At 42.5% G+C, this 14907-nt stretch overlaps 1 protein-coding gene and 1 pseudogene across 1 annotated transcript in view; both read left to right on the forward strand.

Annotated features, from left to right (window-relative positions):
* The window catches only part of AGBL4 (AGBL carboxypeptidase 4), a 1467493-nt gene that overhangs the window by 1031553 nt on the left and 421033 nt on the right, over window positions 1-14907 (forward strand). The gene's annotated exons all lie outside the window — the stretch shown is intronic.
* On the forward strand, window positions 1142-7270 carry LOC102280676 (small ribosomal subunit protein uS5 pseudogene; annotated as a pseudogene).

A 14907-nucleotide genomic window follows, 5' to 3' on the forward strand; every position in this document is an offset into this window, starting at 1 on the left:
ACAAAACCACTTCTACCAAAGCACTTATTGTAGTTATTGTCTACATGTTTGGTTGCCTTACTGCCCACACCACCCCACCCCCACCAATGCCCACTCAACTATGCTGCTCAATTCAATGTCGAGTGATTACAGAGCAGAGATCACATTGGCTCATATCTGGGACTCCAGTGCTTTATATATTCTTGACCTACTAGGCATTGAAATAATTGATTAATGAGTGAACAAAGAAACAGACAAATGACCTTGAGGCAATCAGAGTTCACCAACAGCCAGTGGGGATGCCTGGGGAGGTAGTAAGCTTCCCCCATTACAGAGGTTCCAGCAAAACATCCAGGATTCATAGAGATCCTGAAATAGATGAACTTCAAAGTTTCCCCCAAGTTTAAGGTACCAGAATTCCTCAAGAAGCACACTTGACCGTCGAACACCCTCTCCCCTCTGCATACTGGATGTATTGCATTTGAACTCCTTATGAAATGAAAGAAAATTAGTTACATTGATATTGATGTGAAGTTGTCAAGTCAGATGCCTCTAGGCTTTCCGAAACCTCCAGTCAACACACTGTTTGATAGATGAGAGGACAGGGGCCCAGAAAGGTTAAAGCCTGGTCTAATGTGATGCCTTGGAGTACAGGCAGGCAGGGAAAAAAGTATGTCTGTCCTGAGTGACATTCCAGGTCTCTTGCCATTCAAGCCATTTATCAACAGATGGTGATCTCCCATGACCCACACTGACTTCAAAAGGACATAGATGCCAACTTGTCTTCAAGTAGCAAAGTAGCTCAGCTGCCTAACATAGAGAGCAACCCAATAAGGATTGAAATCACCCCTGTCATGCGAAGTGGTCAACCACTTTATATCTTAGTCTTATCTCAGTCTTTTAGGGGCCTTTGTCTACCTAAATGTGCTATCTCCTTCTGCATGTAATGTTTCAACTTTGAGTGGAATATTGTGTCAGAACCAAAGCCTTCCTCTTTGAAAATCAACATTTTGGCAGCCCCTTGCTATTCAGTTTCTGAAGGTGCCCAAGTCTGCCTTCCTCATTCATCCAACCACAGGAAATCATTATCCAGTGATGGAGTTCTATTCCACTATCATTATCCTATAATGAGAATGCCTCCTCGGATGGGGGAAGGGTGGAGATGAAGATGTGGGTGGTGGGTGGAGGCAGTAAAGATCCTGCAGACTTTGGGAAACAATTGTGCGGCTATAGGTACCCAGTAGATTATGCTTTATGGCATCATGGCAGATATATACACACAAATGTATAACATTATATAATATAAAATGGTGTATATACACATACATATATATGTATATTCATATAAAGATAATTTCAAAGTGCATTGAACATTTTGTTGTACAGCATTTATCTCTTCTTCTGATAAAAGTTTGGGGAATCCTCAATACTGATCTTGCTTGCAGGAATCACTCAAACTTGTGGGATGAGAGGGAAATACATCCCTGTGGTCAGAGATGAGACACCTGACCTTCTTATGTATTAGTCAATCGCCATATTCCAACCCCTCAGGTTGCAGAGTCATACTGTTGTTGGATATGCATATTGATTGTAATTTGTTGAATATATGCATGTGTATATGTATATACATATATATTGATGGTTTAGTAAACAGTATTAGCATTATGTATCCTGAATTTATCCTCTTTGTTACATTTATAAAATCCCCAATTTAAAATACAAAACAAATGAAAAATATCTCCAAATTAGTTTGCCTCAATTAATTTATACACTGGGTGTGTTCCAAGTGCTAATGAATGTGATATGCACTAGTAATACAGAAAGGAGCAAAGTCATGATTCCTTGGGTAAGTCTATGGCCCACATAAGACCCTATCAGTAAGCTGGGAGCTGGGGAAAGTTGCAGGCCCACCTTGAACATTTGCAAGACTCAGGCGAGGGAACAAATGGAGGCCTAGAAAGTCTAATCCAAATACTATGTTATAAATCTAGCTAACACATTGTTAAAATATATACCTATCCTCCTACCTGGATAGATACATAATGAAAAACTAGAAAGATACTTGTAAAGCCGTAATTTTTTTATGATGAAAACTTGGCAAAAAGAAAAAAAATCCAAGAGTTCTGAATTTAATTCCTATTGTAATTCCTATTCCTGTCTGAATATTCTCTTGGCAGAGAGATGGGCCTACAATGTTTGCAACAATAAAGCTTGGGGCCCAGAGAAGGGGCCCTATAAACAGATAAAAGAATAGGATTGGAAGGTTGAATTCAGTGATATCTCAGTTACCTTGTGCTCTAATGTTCACAGATAACTGAGAAAAGAGGTCCTTCTCAAGATAGGAAATACTTGCTTGTATTTAAAGAGTGTTGGTTTTACATGCCCCCAAATATATGCACACAAGAGTACAATTGCAAAAAAAAATGGAGCTGGGTTATGTGGCCAAATGCAGAATTCATTGAATGCCAGTTGTAACAGACCATAATGAAGCTAAAAGTAAATTGGACTTGAAGATGTATATTTAATCATGGATGCTGAGCACACAATACAATGATATTAAAATATTCAGGCATTCAAATCAGCTCAATGCTGGGGCTGTATGTTCTAAATCTAAACGAAAACATTAAATACGTGCTCAGACCTATATTATTCTTCTAGTTCAAATACCATAAATCTTGAAGAGTTGAAATGTAAACAGTCAAGATTATTTTTACAGCAATAGGCACTTCTTCCAGATCCACAGCTAGCAACTATCACTGAGTCATTTCTGGACTTACCTTTTGAATTCTGGGTTCTTCTGGAACAATTAGAATAGTAGCTGTGGCAGATCGTTGGAGACCTTGTAGGCGGGTCAACCCCACCCCCCATTTCAGGCGAGTGGCTCTTAGAAAGTCCTGGGGGAAGAGTTCTAGATTTATATCAGATGACTTGTTTGAAGTGTGTGTCAGTCAACTATGGGCTGGAAAGCCTTGGGAGAACTATTATACATAATCTTTGAGAACCTCAATTTGTTCATCTATAAAATGGAAAAGTTACTCCTTTCTGTGCCAGGAGTATTTTAAGCATACTTCTAACATAATAATAGTTATTTTATACCTTTGGATAGGGATACCTTTGGATACCTTTTTGCTATATGTGCATTGTAAAAAATTTTGTAAATACAAAATAACATTATATCAGAGAAAAACATCACCCTTAATACCATTGCCAAAGATAAATGCTATTAAACTGAATATTTTCTTCCTGACTAGTTATTTGCATATCTGTATATATAGTTAGGCAGTGGTGGTTTAGTTGCTAAGTTTTGTCTGACTCTGGAGACCCCATGGACTGTAACCCACCGGCTCCTCTGTCCATGGGATTTCCCAGGCAAGAATACTGGAATGGCTTGTCAGTTCTTTCTCCAGGGGATATTCCCAATGCAGGGATTGAACCAGTCCCCTGCATGGCAGGTGGTTTCTTTAGTGACTGAGGTGATGAGGAAGCCCATATATACAACATACTATATATACAGTTTTATATCATTTAACACTGTACTGTGAACATTTTACCACATTATTTTAAATTATTTATAAATTCTTTAAATGGTCGAATAATATCCCTTTGAAATGATGTACCATACTTTATTTAAAATCTACTAGTATTTACAGTTGAGATGGTTCTAAATTATCATTATTTTAAATAGCATGACAATAAATTATCACATCATTTTGCAACTATGCACATATCACCCTTTTAAATTTTTAGGTAGCAATCTTATTCATTTCTCTAAGTTCAGTGCCCAGTATGGTACTTGGAATAAAGCAAGACCTCTAAAAATATACACTGAATAAATGAATAAGTGAATGAGTGATGAAACACCAGTGAGTATCCCTTTCTGTGACACTGCCGTCTCAGATAAGGTGGAGGGAGTTCTGTAGCCACACCAGACACAGATAGGGTGGTGGTGGGGCTCTCTTCCAAGGCAAGTGGTTACCGTCCTTCTCTTATGTACTTCTGTCAGGTAAATCTCCTCCCTGAAACTCAAGGGCCAATGAGCCTTTTTATTGAAATGCAATTTGTAAAGCTTTACCTGAGAAATTGTTTGCTTTGCTCACATTTTGCCTTTGCCACAGTCTACCTCATGTTGCACGGCAAATGACAAGAGTCATAATAAGTAAAACATGAATGATCTAATTAAAAAGAACCATACTGGAACACTTAGCAAGGATGGGGGCCAGAGGAGGCACCTTCATTGCATCAGAGAAGATACTCACACAGGCACTGGAGAGGTTTCTCTTAAAAACTAGATGGGCTCTGACCCTCAGAGTTCTTCTCTGAACATAATTATCTTTAGAATGGGGATAGTGGTAAGTATCATTTATTGAGCTTTTTAGAATGTACTAAGTAATCCTTTACGTGCATTGTCTTATTTGATGCTTACAACAATCTATAAAGGAAAAAATAAAATAGAGCCCTTGACTTATAAGGAAACGGGGTCTCTGCAAGGTTAAATAACTTGAGTACAGTTGAGATAACCGAACTTTGCAGTGTTGAATGGCTGTATGGCTATGGAGCCAGACAGGTCTGGATTTTAATCCTAGCTCCACCACCACTTACAAGCTGTGTGACTATGAGAAAGTTATTTAACCTCCTTGAGGCTCCATCTGCTCATCTATAAAATAAAGATAACAATAGTACCTAATTCATGGGCTTGTTGTGAGGATGAAAAGACATATAACACTTAGGCAGGACCTGGAACGTAGCAAGAGCTCAGGAAATGTTATTTTATGATTACTTTTATTGTTTTCATGATTATACTATTAATATTCTTTGGTGATTATGATGGCAATACCAGACTCTGGACTGGGGCAGTGGGCATTCAAAAATGTATAAGACATATAGTGCCTACTCTCCATGAGCATCCAGCCTAACTTTGCCTCTAATTTTACAACTGCAAAGCTAGTAAATGATGAAGCTGGGACTTGAACTGTAACTGTGGAATTTTAAAATACTCTTCTGCTACCTACCACATCCTTCCATTGTAATGTATACCTGATGTTATTGTTGTTAATAGTTTATGTCTGCCTTCCCCATAAAACTGAGGTCTTGGAGGTGGGAATTCTTGCAACTCCTCTTTACATCCCCAGTGTCCAGCCTGGGACCTGCCACAGAGTCAGGTCCTAAGTGTTTGCTGTTATCAACCGAAGGTCCTATGTTGGGCCACTCATCTCCTGCGTCCCCAGGCCCCAGTCAGGTCCACAGTCCCACTGTTTTTGTCCCTTTCCGTGTGTTCCATCCCCCCCTCCCCCTCTCCCCATTAGGATTCTGCAGTGAGTGATTCCCTCTGTCATCTCGCCGTAAATTGATGACTCGGGCCTGCTGATGCACTGAGCCACATGGCTAATACATCAGCTAAATGGATGCCGAAAACACCACCTGCTCCTTCAGGCAAATGGCACTTTGGAAAATGGAATGTGTAATCAATAGAATTAAACCTTAAGCAGAACTCTGTACCCATGTCCCTGTGCAGGGGCTTGGCAGGCAAACAGTAGGAAGATTTTTTTTTTTTTCTTTTTTCTACTCTTTCAAAGCACTTGGTTTGGCACTTGTTCAGCAAGTTCTGTCGCCCCTATCAGGGTCAGCATGGTATCCTCAGCATGCTGTCGCTTCCCTTCCTGTTCTGCCTGAATCTCTTAGTCACTTGGCCTTTATATCCTATCTCTGGCAGAGTTAGAGAGATAGTTTCCAATACACTCAGTGTAGCACAGACAGCTGGAGTTTGAAGCAAGGAGCCTGAAGTCGAGGAGGTCTGGGTGTGACCTGAGGCCAAGACCCTCAACCACACTGAACCTTGACTCATCCGTGAAATGATGGTAATTATTCTCACCTCATAGGGTTGTTTTGAGGATCATGTACCTGAATAGCATATGTGAAGGTGCTTGGTAAACTACAAAGCCACATATGAAGGTTGGTAGTGGTGGTTTAGTCGCTAAGTCCGATTCTTGCGAGCCCATGGACCGTAAACTTCCAGGTTCCTCTGTCCATGGGATTCTGAAGGCAAGAATACTGGAGTGAGTTGCCATTTCCTTCTCCAGGGGATCTTTTCAACCCAGGAATCAAACCTGGGTCTCCTGCATTGCAAGCAGATTCTTTACCAACTGAGCTATAAGGGAAGCCCACAAATGAAGATTAACCATTGTTATTATTCCAAGGTATGGATAGGAGCATAAACTCCCTTTGTATTTTCCTTTCTAACCTACCTATCCAAGGAAATGGCTTTTCAGATATGGCTGAGAAAGCCTAAGATCAAGTAGTCATCAGCCAAACGTGGTTTTACTCTTTCTAGGATTACGGCAAAAATTAGAAAATGGAATCCATGAGCTAGGAGGGAACTTAAGGATTATTGCCTTCGTCTTAGTGAAAACACCAAATGGGATGACCCTGGTGCTACAGGAGGGCCAGGAGGCCCCAGGGGCCCTGGAATGGGAGGCCGCAGTGGCTTCCGTGGAGGCGTCAATAGTGGTGTCCAGGGCCGGGATCGCAGCCGCGAAGCTAGCGGAGGCGAGGCTGAGGACAAGGAGTGGCTCCCCGTTACCAAGCTGGGCCGCCTGGTCAAGGACATGAAGATCAAGACCCTGGAGGAGATCTACCTTTTCTCTCTGCCTATCAAGGAGTCTGAGATCATTGACTTTTTCTCGGGAGCATCCTTCAAGGATGAGGTTTTGAAGATTATGCCCATGCAAAAGCAGCCCAGTGCTGGCCAGTGGACCAGGTTCAAGGCATTTATTGCCATCGGGGATTACAACGGACATGTCGATCTGGGTAACGAGTGTTCTAAAGAAGTACCCACTGCCATCTGTGGAGCCATCATCCTGGCCAAGCTGTCCATCGTCCCTGTGTGAAGAGGCTACTGGAGGAGTAAGATCGGCAAGCCCCACACAGTTCTTTGCAAGGTGACTGGCCGCTGTGTCTCTGTGCTGGTGCACCTCATCCCTGCCCCCAGAGGCACTGGCATCGTCTCACCCCTGTGCCCAAGAAGCTGCTGCTGATAGCTGGCATCGATAATGCTACACTTCTGCCAGGGGCTGCACTGCCACCTGGGCAACTTCGCCAAGGCCACTTTTGATGCTGTTTCCAAGACCTACAGTTATCTCGCCCCTGACCTCTGGAAAGAGACAGTGTTCACCAAGTCTCCATATCAGGAATTCACTGACCATCTTGTGAAGACCCATACCAGAGTCTCCATGAAGAGGACCCAGGCCCCAGCTGTAGCCACCACATAATTTTATAAAAAGAATAATAAAGTAAATGAAACTGGTTAAAAAAAAAAAGGATTATTGGTGAGACTACAGACCTTGCTCTCTATCCTTATTATGGTTGAGGGAATCGACGTCCAGAGGGGAGAAGGATTTGGCCAGTGCCATACTGTGAATTGATGGCACAGCAAGGAATGGAGGCCAGGTGGTCTTGTCTTGGTCCAGGAGTCTCCCCATGAAGCTTCCAGGCCAGAGCTGAGGGTGGGAAGACAATCAAGGTCAAGGCCACTTGAAGCCAAGAGCTTGCCCTCCTTCCTCTGCACTGTGCTGGTATCACCACCCTGAGAGCATAGGTGCAGAGGAGCCCCTTCTTCTCAGAATTCTTACAACACTGTCTTCATCATTTATTTGGCCTTTAATTTTATGCAACCTGGTGAGATCCCTTATGCTGCTGTCTTGAGTTAGCTAATCCACAGTTCTCTAATGGAAGCAATTTTGCCCCCTACTTTCAGAGGACATTTGGCAATGTCTGGAGACGTTTTTGACTGTCAAGATTTGAGAGGGGTTATTACTGGCATCTAGTGGGTAGAAATCATGGCTACTTTAAACATCCTGCAGTGCGTAAGACAATGCTTGATGATGAAAAATGATCTGGTCCAAAGTATCACTAGAGTCAATGTTAAGAAACCCTAATCTAGTCCATTTGTAGGGTTCTGCCTTTTTATCTTTGGCCAGACCATCAGTGGTCTGTGAGCTCTGTGTGGACTTCAGTGCAATCTTGCTGATTCCCTCAGTAGATTTAACATAGCAGAATCTAAGCAAATATTTCCGGGTGGGGAATGCGTAGATGGGGAAAGAGCGCCAGACTATAAGCAGGGATCCTTGTTTGGTCAAAGCTTCACCACCAGCAGGACTAAAGTAATCCTGGACTAGATTAGTGATTTTCAAACTGTGCTCCAGGAAGCTGTAACAATATCTTCATCTGTTTGATTCTATGGCTTTTGAATGTAATTTCTTACGTACAAAGAATTCTGCAGTTGTAAAAATTTGTAAACCACTGAGATAGTTGAACCCTTAAGGTAGTTTTAGGCCAAAATCCCTCTGAAGACGCCTCAGAGGAGGACATATATAAAGGTTCTATTTTTAACAAACTCAAAGAATGCCTCTGTGATGTCAATTTATATTCTCCAGTCATGGGTTGAGGATGGTGGCCTCTCTGGCACCCTTCTAGTTTGGAGACTGTCCAGCTCCTTACTCGTCTTGTGGCCGTGCAGCAAGCCATGAGTCTCCCTTCAGGAACCTGAATATTCAGGAATGAGCTCTGGGGGAGATTCCTGCCTGTGCCTCCAACCCTGGGAGCATTCCCTGGCTCCTAAGGAGGGCCTCAGTCAGGTGCCATTAAGTAATGGCCATTTGGTGTATTTATAAACCCAGAAGCCTGTGTACGCTGGTGATAGACTTGTGCAGGAGCTAATGAATTAGTGTGAGGCAAGGGCGACCTGAGACCTGGCTCAGTGAGATGCTCTGGTTGCCTCTGGAGGGGGCTGCCTGCTTCATGCCCACTGCAAAAGACCAGAGGAAATATAGCTGAGGGTACTAAGAAAAGTCAAGAAAGAAATTCAGAGAGAGACAGCTCAAGAAGAGAGAGCAAGAGTTTGATGCTAGTGATGAGTGATGGTGATTGTCTCTGAGTGAAAAGTAGAATGTTCAATAAACATTCATTTGTAGTTATTATTAGAATTATCATTATTTATAGTTAACCATTGTCTGGGCTTATAGAGACCAGCAGGATTACATACTTGTAACTTAATATAATTGTCAGTGTCAGATGAGCTACTTGGGTTCATAACACGTTACCTGGTACAGAAACACCTTTTACTCTAGTCCCTCCTATGCTTCTTCCCTGGTAGCTCAGTTGGTAAAGAATCCACCTGGAATGCAGGAGACCCCAGTTCGATTCCTGGGTCAGGAAGATCCGCTGGAGAAAGGATAGGCTACCCACTCCAGTATTATTGGGCTTTTCTTGTGGCTCAGCTGGTAAAGAATCCACCTGCAACCTGGGTTCAATCCCTGGGTTGGAAAGATTCCCTAGAGAAGAGAAAGGCTACCCAACTCCAGTATTCTGGCCTGGAGGATTCTATGGACTGTATAGTCCATGGGTTGCAAAGAGTCAGACACGACTGAGCGACTTTCACTCTTATGCTTTCATGGTTCACGTGGAAAATTGACATCAGAGAGGGGCAGGAGTGTGCCCAAATACCACGTCAAATCACTGTGGGGATCAGAATGCCGCTGTGCTAATGCCGGGTGGGGATTCTTCGCAACACACTGGTCTGCCTCCTGGGAGGACAGTGTTTCCTTCATCTGTGGCACTCTGTCTACAGAGCAGAAAGGTCATTGACATCATTTCATCAAATCTCAACACATTCCTAGGGGAGTGAGGAACAACAAACACGAACAAAACAATGAACAAACAAAGGGAACAAATCACACCTAGCATTCATACAAAGGAGCCAGGCTTCACCAGGGGGTGGGGAGTGAGTCCTCCACCCCCACAGTACGCCTGCTTAACTCTGGACCCTTTCAGCATGACCAGCAATCCAATAATGCAGTACCCTGGCTGTGCCATTAGCTCATTAGGTGGAGACGAGTGTCTGCATTGATCTGTTTATCTCTCAGGCCCGGCTGCTGGAGAAAGGCCAGCTGTTTCCCTGAGAGCTGACTTTCCTCTTGACTCATCACAGAGCATCAGGGGAGTCCGCTCCTTTGTCCCTTTCAAGCTCAAGGTCACTGGAGTGCAGAGCAGGAGTCAGACCACAGTGGTGCCTTCTGAGAGCTTCAGACATTGCATCTCCTCCTTCATCCTTTTAATTCTCCCCTGGAGGTGACCCCTTTGGGAAATGAAAATACGGTGGGAAGTGCTTGGACTTGCAAGGGGACAGATCGCGGCTTGATACCAGGCACTAATGCTTGTAGGCTACCTGTATGACTTTGGGGAAGTCATTTGCCCTCTGTGAGCCCAGATGCTCTCCTTTGCAAAGCAAGGCTAATAGCACATATAGATTTCTGCAAAGATTTGTTGATATAAATATGAGAGAACAGGCACAATGTCTAGCTCAGTGCTAGGTGCAGAAGAAATACCAGAAAATCTTACCTGAGCTGCCACTTCTGCAAAACAGTGTTTTAGGAGTAGTATACATATCTGTCAATCAGGATTTGATCATGGGATTTTTGTGAGATTGATATGAAAATATATGGGGGAGCATAGCTATTATTACACAAATAATTTTGTTCATATAAGGCTCATTCAGAATGGACAATATCAAGGATATATGATCTTCTGCCCTGGACTCAGTTAAAATTTTCAACTTGCCTATATATCTGTTGTCTCATACGTGGCATTTAGCTCATGAAAAGTACATTGCTTAACACGTTAATTGTATTTAATGCTTTTAAAAATAGGAAGTAGTTTGTTGAAACACCAAACGTAACCTCTTAGTCATCAATAATAATGGGGCCTGGGTTGTACTAGATAATATTGGCAAAATATATTTTTCCAAATCACTACAACTGTATTCTTTTTATTTGATTAAATGTTCCCATTTGATTAATATTTCCCTTTTCACTTTCTAAGTTTCCTTCTTTTCATGCTACTGTCCAATTCTTAAGTTAATGCCACGTTTAAACTGTAAATATCCTCATTATAGAGAATATATAAAAGAATAATTAAATTTACATTGCTCCTAAGTCCATAAGTCAACATGTCACTGTACTTCTTGCCAAATTTTTTCTTTGTGCTTTTGTGCATTTTTAATAAAAATGGGTATCATACTGCATTTGTCTTTTTTTACCCAATGAAATATTATGATCATTTCCTACATTTTAAATATTCTTCAAAAAATGTGTTTTAAGAATTGCATAATCCATAGCATGTATGTGAATAGCTTATTTAATTACTTCTTCTTATTCCATATTTAGGTAATTTTCAATTTTTTACTATTACAGTTTAATGAACACCCATACATATGTTTGCATCTGTCATTATTTCCTTAGAAATAATTTCTTAGAAATATATTCCTTAGAAAGAATAACAGCATTCTTTTTATCCTTATCAAAGGCATTGACAGTAATTTATTGACCACTTTTAAAGAAAAATTACCCCCTCCCAAGCCCAAGGCTTGCATGCTGCTTTGTTAGAGTCTGGGATACCCCCTGGTGGAAGTTATAGAACATGGCCAAAATGCATCACATATGCCCTGATAAGGGAACTCAAAGATTCTGGATGCAGAGTCTTCGGAATTCAGCACATGCAAAAGATTTCTCTTCCTTTCCTCCTCTTTTTCTCTCTCTCTCTCTCACATACACATACACCAAAACCACAGGAAAATTAAATGGAATAACCAAATGAAAAAAAATCAAGAAAGCTCAGACTTAAAGTTGTTTTCAATTTAAAGCCATGCCCTGGCTGCCCTGCCTCCCTGCCACCCAGGTGCCTACAGCATAACGTTCAGAGGCTGTGCGCTTGGCTAGAGGTGTCCTAGACTAGAAATCTGCCCATTAAGACACTAGATGGAGCCAGATGGGAAAGTTTCTGCTCTCGCTGCAGAGGAACCATTTTCTCTGCTCTTTCCTTTTCAGGAGCAGTAGCATGATATGGCTGGTCTCACAGAAAACCTATTTCTCTAATAGTCTTCATTTGAGCTGTCCTCAATCAGTCATTCTTAGAACATTCACCAAGCCCTTGCTCTGAGTCAGCTTTCAGACACAAAGCTGAGTCAAATACAGTCCTCACCTCCTTTCTCTGGAGGGGTGTATGGGCTGGTGGGAGAGGCCGCTTAGTTAACAGGCTGATCTTACTTTACTTTTCTTCGCTCTTTCTAGACTCCAGGCAACAGGGCCCAACACATTGCCTGATCTTGCACTGGAATTCTCTAGCTTCTTGACTTCCTTCTTGCAATTTTCTCTCTCAGGAAAGAGGTTTCCTTCTATTTCTTTGTATCTAAATCTTAATCTCTATCAGGCCAAATCCAAATGCTTCTTCCGCTGGGAAGCCTTTCCTGATTTTTCCCACACAGAATTCCTCTTTGATTCCTTTAACCCTTTGTTTAGTGCACCAGTTATCAAGATTTACTATGTATCAGAATCACCTCGGGACTGGATCCCACTCTCCGTGTTTCCAATTTAGCAGATTTGGGGAACAGCCTAGGAATCTGCATTTCTAACAAGTTCTCATGATGTTTCTAATGGTCTAGGGAGGATACTTACGGGTTAGCGAACACAGGGAGATTTGGGCAAAGGTGTGGGTCTGCGGAAAGCATGTACCCTCCATGTATCCCTTCCACTGGATGTTCGTCTGAATGCTTTATCATAACCTGTAATAAACTGCTAAATGAAGGAATGCCCATTCCAGGGCCTGAGATGGGGACAGGAGAAAGAAACAGGACAACACTTTGCTGTTCCAGAGCCATGTGAGGAGTGCTCCAGAAGCAGAAATACAGATGCAGTTAACTGTCCTCATAGTGTTCGGAGGGCCGCAAGTTTCACAGAGGGAATGGTATTTGAGCTGGGCTTGAAGAATGAAAGTGAAAGAGGAGAGTGAAAAAGGTGGCTTAAAGCTCAACATTCAGAAAACTAAGATCATGGCATCTGGTCCCATCACTTCATGGCAAATAGATGGGGAAACAGTGTCAGACTTTATTTTTGGGGGCTCCAAAATCACTGCAGATGGTGATTGCAGCCATGAAATTAAAAGACACTTACTCCTTGGAAGGAAAGTTATGACCAACCTAGACAGCATATTCAAAAGCAGAGACATTACTTTGCCAACAAAGGTCCATCTAGTCAAGGCTATGGTTTTTCCTGCGGTCATGTATGGATGTGAGAGTTGGACTGTGAAAGAAGCTGAGCGCCAAAGAATTGATGCTTTTGAACTGTGGTGTTGAAGAAGACTCTTGTGAGTCCCTTGGACTGCAAGGAAATCCAACCAGTCCATTCTAAAAGAGATCAGTCCTGGGTGTTCTTTGGAAGGAATGATGCTAAAGCTGAAACTCCAGTACTTTGGCCACCTCATGCAAAGAGTTGACTCATTGGAATAGACTCTGATGCTGGGAGGGATTGGGGGCAGGAGGAGAAGGGGACAACAGAGGATGAGACTGTTGGATGGCATCACCGACTCAATGGACGTGAGTTTGAGTGAACTCCAGGAGTTGGTGATTGACAGGGAGGCCTGGCATGCTGCAATTTATGAGGTCGCAAAGAGTCGGACACGACTGAGCAACTGAACTGAACTGAACTGAACTGAAGGATGCCCAAGACTTCTTCAGGATCAGAAAAGGTCAACATCATGTACCAAGGTACCAAAAGCCCCAGCATATTCAGCATGTGACAAAATATTTATTGGGTGTGGGACATGGGGAGAATGGGCGATATCCTTAGAAATGTGAAGGTGATAGGAGATCGCCTAGAAGAGTTGAATGCCATGCTAAGAAGTTTTGATTTCATCCTCCAGATGAATGAAGAAATAATAAATAAATAAAATAGAGAAATAACATGGTAGAGATTTCCTAATGGAAGAATCAGTCTGATTGCAGTGCAGAGTCTGGACTGCCAGCGGCAAGTTGGGAGGGGTGAGACCAGTGAGAAATCTGTTAAAATTGACTAGGCAAGAAATGATGACAGCTGGACGTGATGGATTTGGGAAGTCTAATGGGCTTGAACTCAATCACGCACATCTGAGGGAGAACTGCAAAGGTCTTTGGAGCCGTAGGTGAGCTTTGCCTTCCTCCCACTCCTTTCCCAAGCTCCTATCTTTAACTTCTTGTCTGACTGTTACAGTTAGGTCCTGCCTGTCTCTGTGCCAGAGCACACACTACGTGAACTTCTCTGCCTCAAACCCCATTTCCTACCGGTGACTATAGCCCTGGTTCTCTCCCGGGTCTCTATTTCTTTGTCAGATCTGTGTGCAGGTCCCTGACTGGTCACACTAACCTAACTGGGGGGTCTTAGCGTGTCTCAGGTTTCTCATCTGTCTGTCTCAACTATCAAGTAGGGACAGTAATATTTCCTCAGTGGCCGTTATTGCAAAATGCAAGAAGATAGGATGATAAATTATCCCTAGACTCATTGGACAAAGATAGGCATTATTGTTCTTATTGTTGTTCAGTTGCCAAGTTGTGACCCCCATGGACTGCAGCATTCCAGTCCCTGGCCCTCACCATTTCCCAGACTTTGTTCAAGTTCATGTCCATTGAATCAGTGATGCCATTCAATGATTCTCATACTCTGTTACCCTCTTCTTCTGCCTTCAATCTTTCCTAGCATCAGGGTCTTTTCCAATGTGTTGTCTCGTCACATCAGGTGGCCAGAGTATTTGAGCTTTGGCTTCAGCATCAGTCCTTCCAATGAATATTCAGGATTGATTTCCTTTAGGATTGACTGGTTTGATCTCCTTGCTGTCCAAGGGACTCTTAAGAGTCTTTTCCAGCACCATAGTTCAAAAGCATCAGTTCTTTGGTGCTCAGCCTTCTTTATGGCCCAACTCTCACATCCATACATGACTACTGGAAAGACCATATATAGCCTTGACTGTATGGATCTTCGTCAGCAAAGTGATGTCTTTGCTTTTTAATACACTGACTAGATTTGTCATTGTTTTCCTTCCAAGAAGCAATCATTTTCTAATTTCATGGCT

The sequence above is a fragment of the Bos mutus genome, chromosome 3 (assembly GCF_027580195.1).
Source record: "Bos mutus isolate GX-2022 chromosome 3, NWIPB_WYAK_1.1, whole genome shotgun sequence".
NCBI lineage: Eukaryota > Metazoa > Chordata > Mammalia > Artiodactyla > Bovidae > Bos > Bos mutus.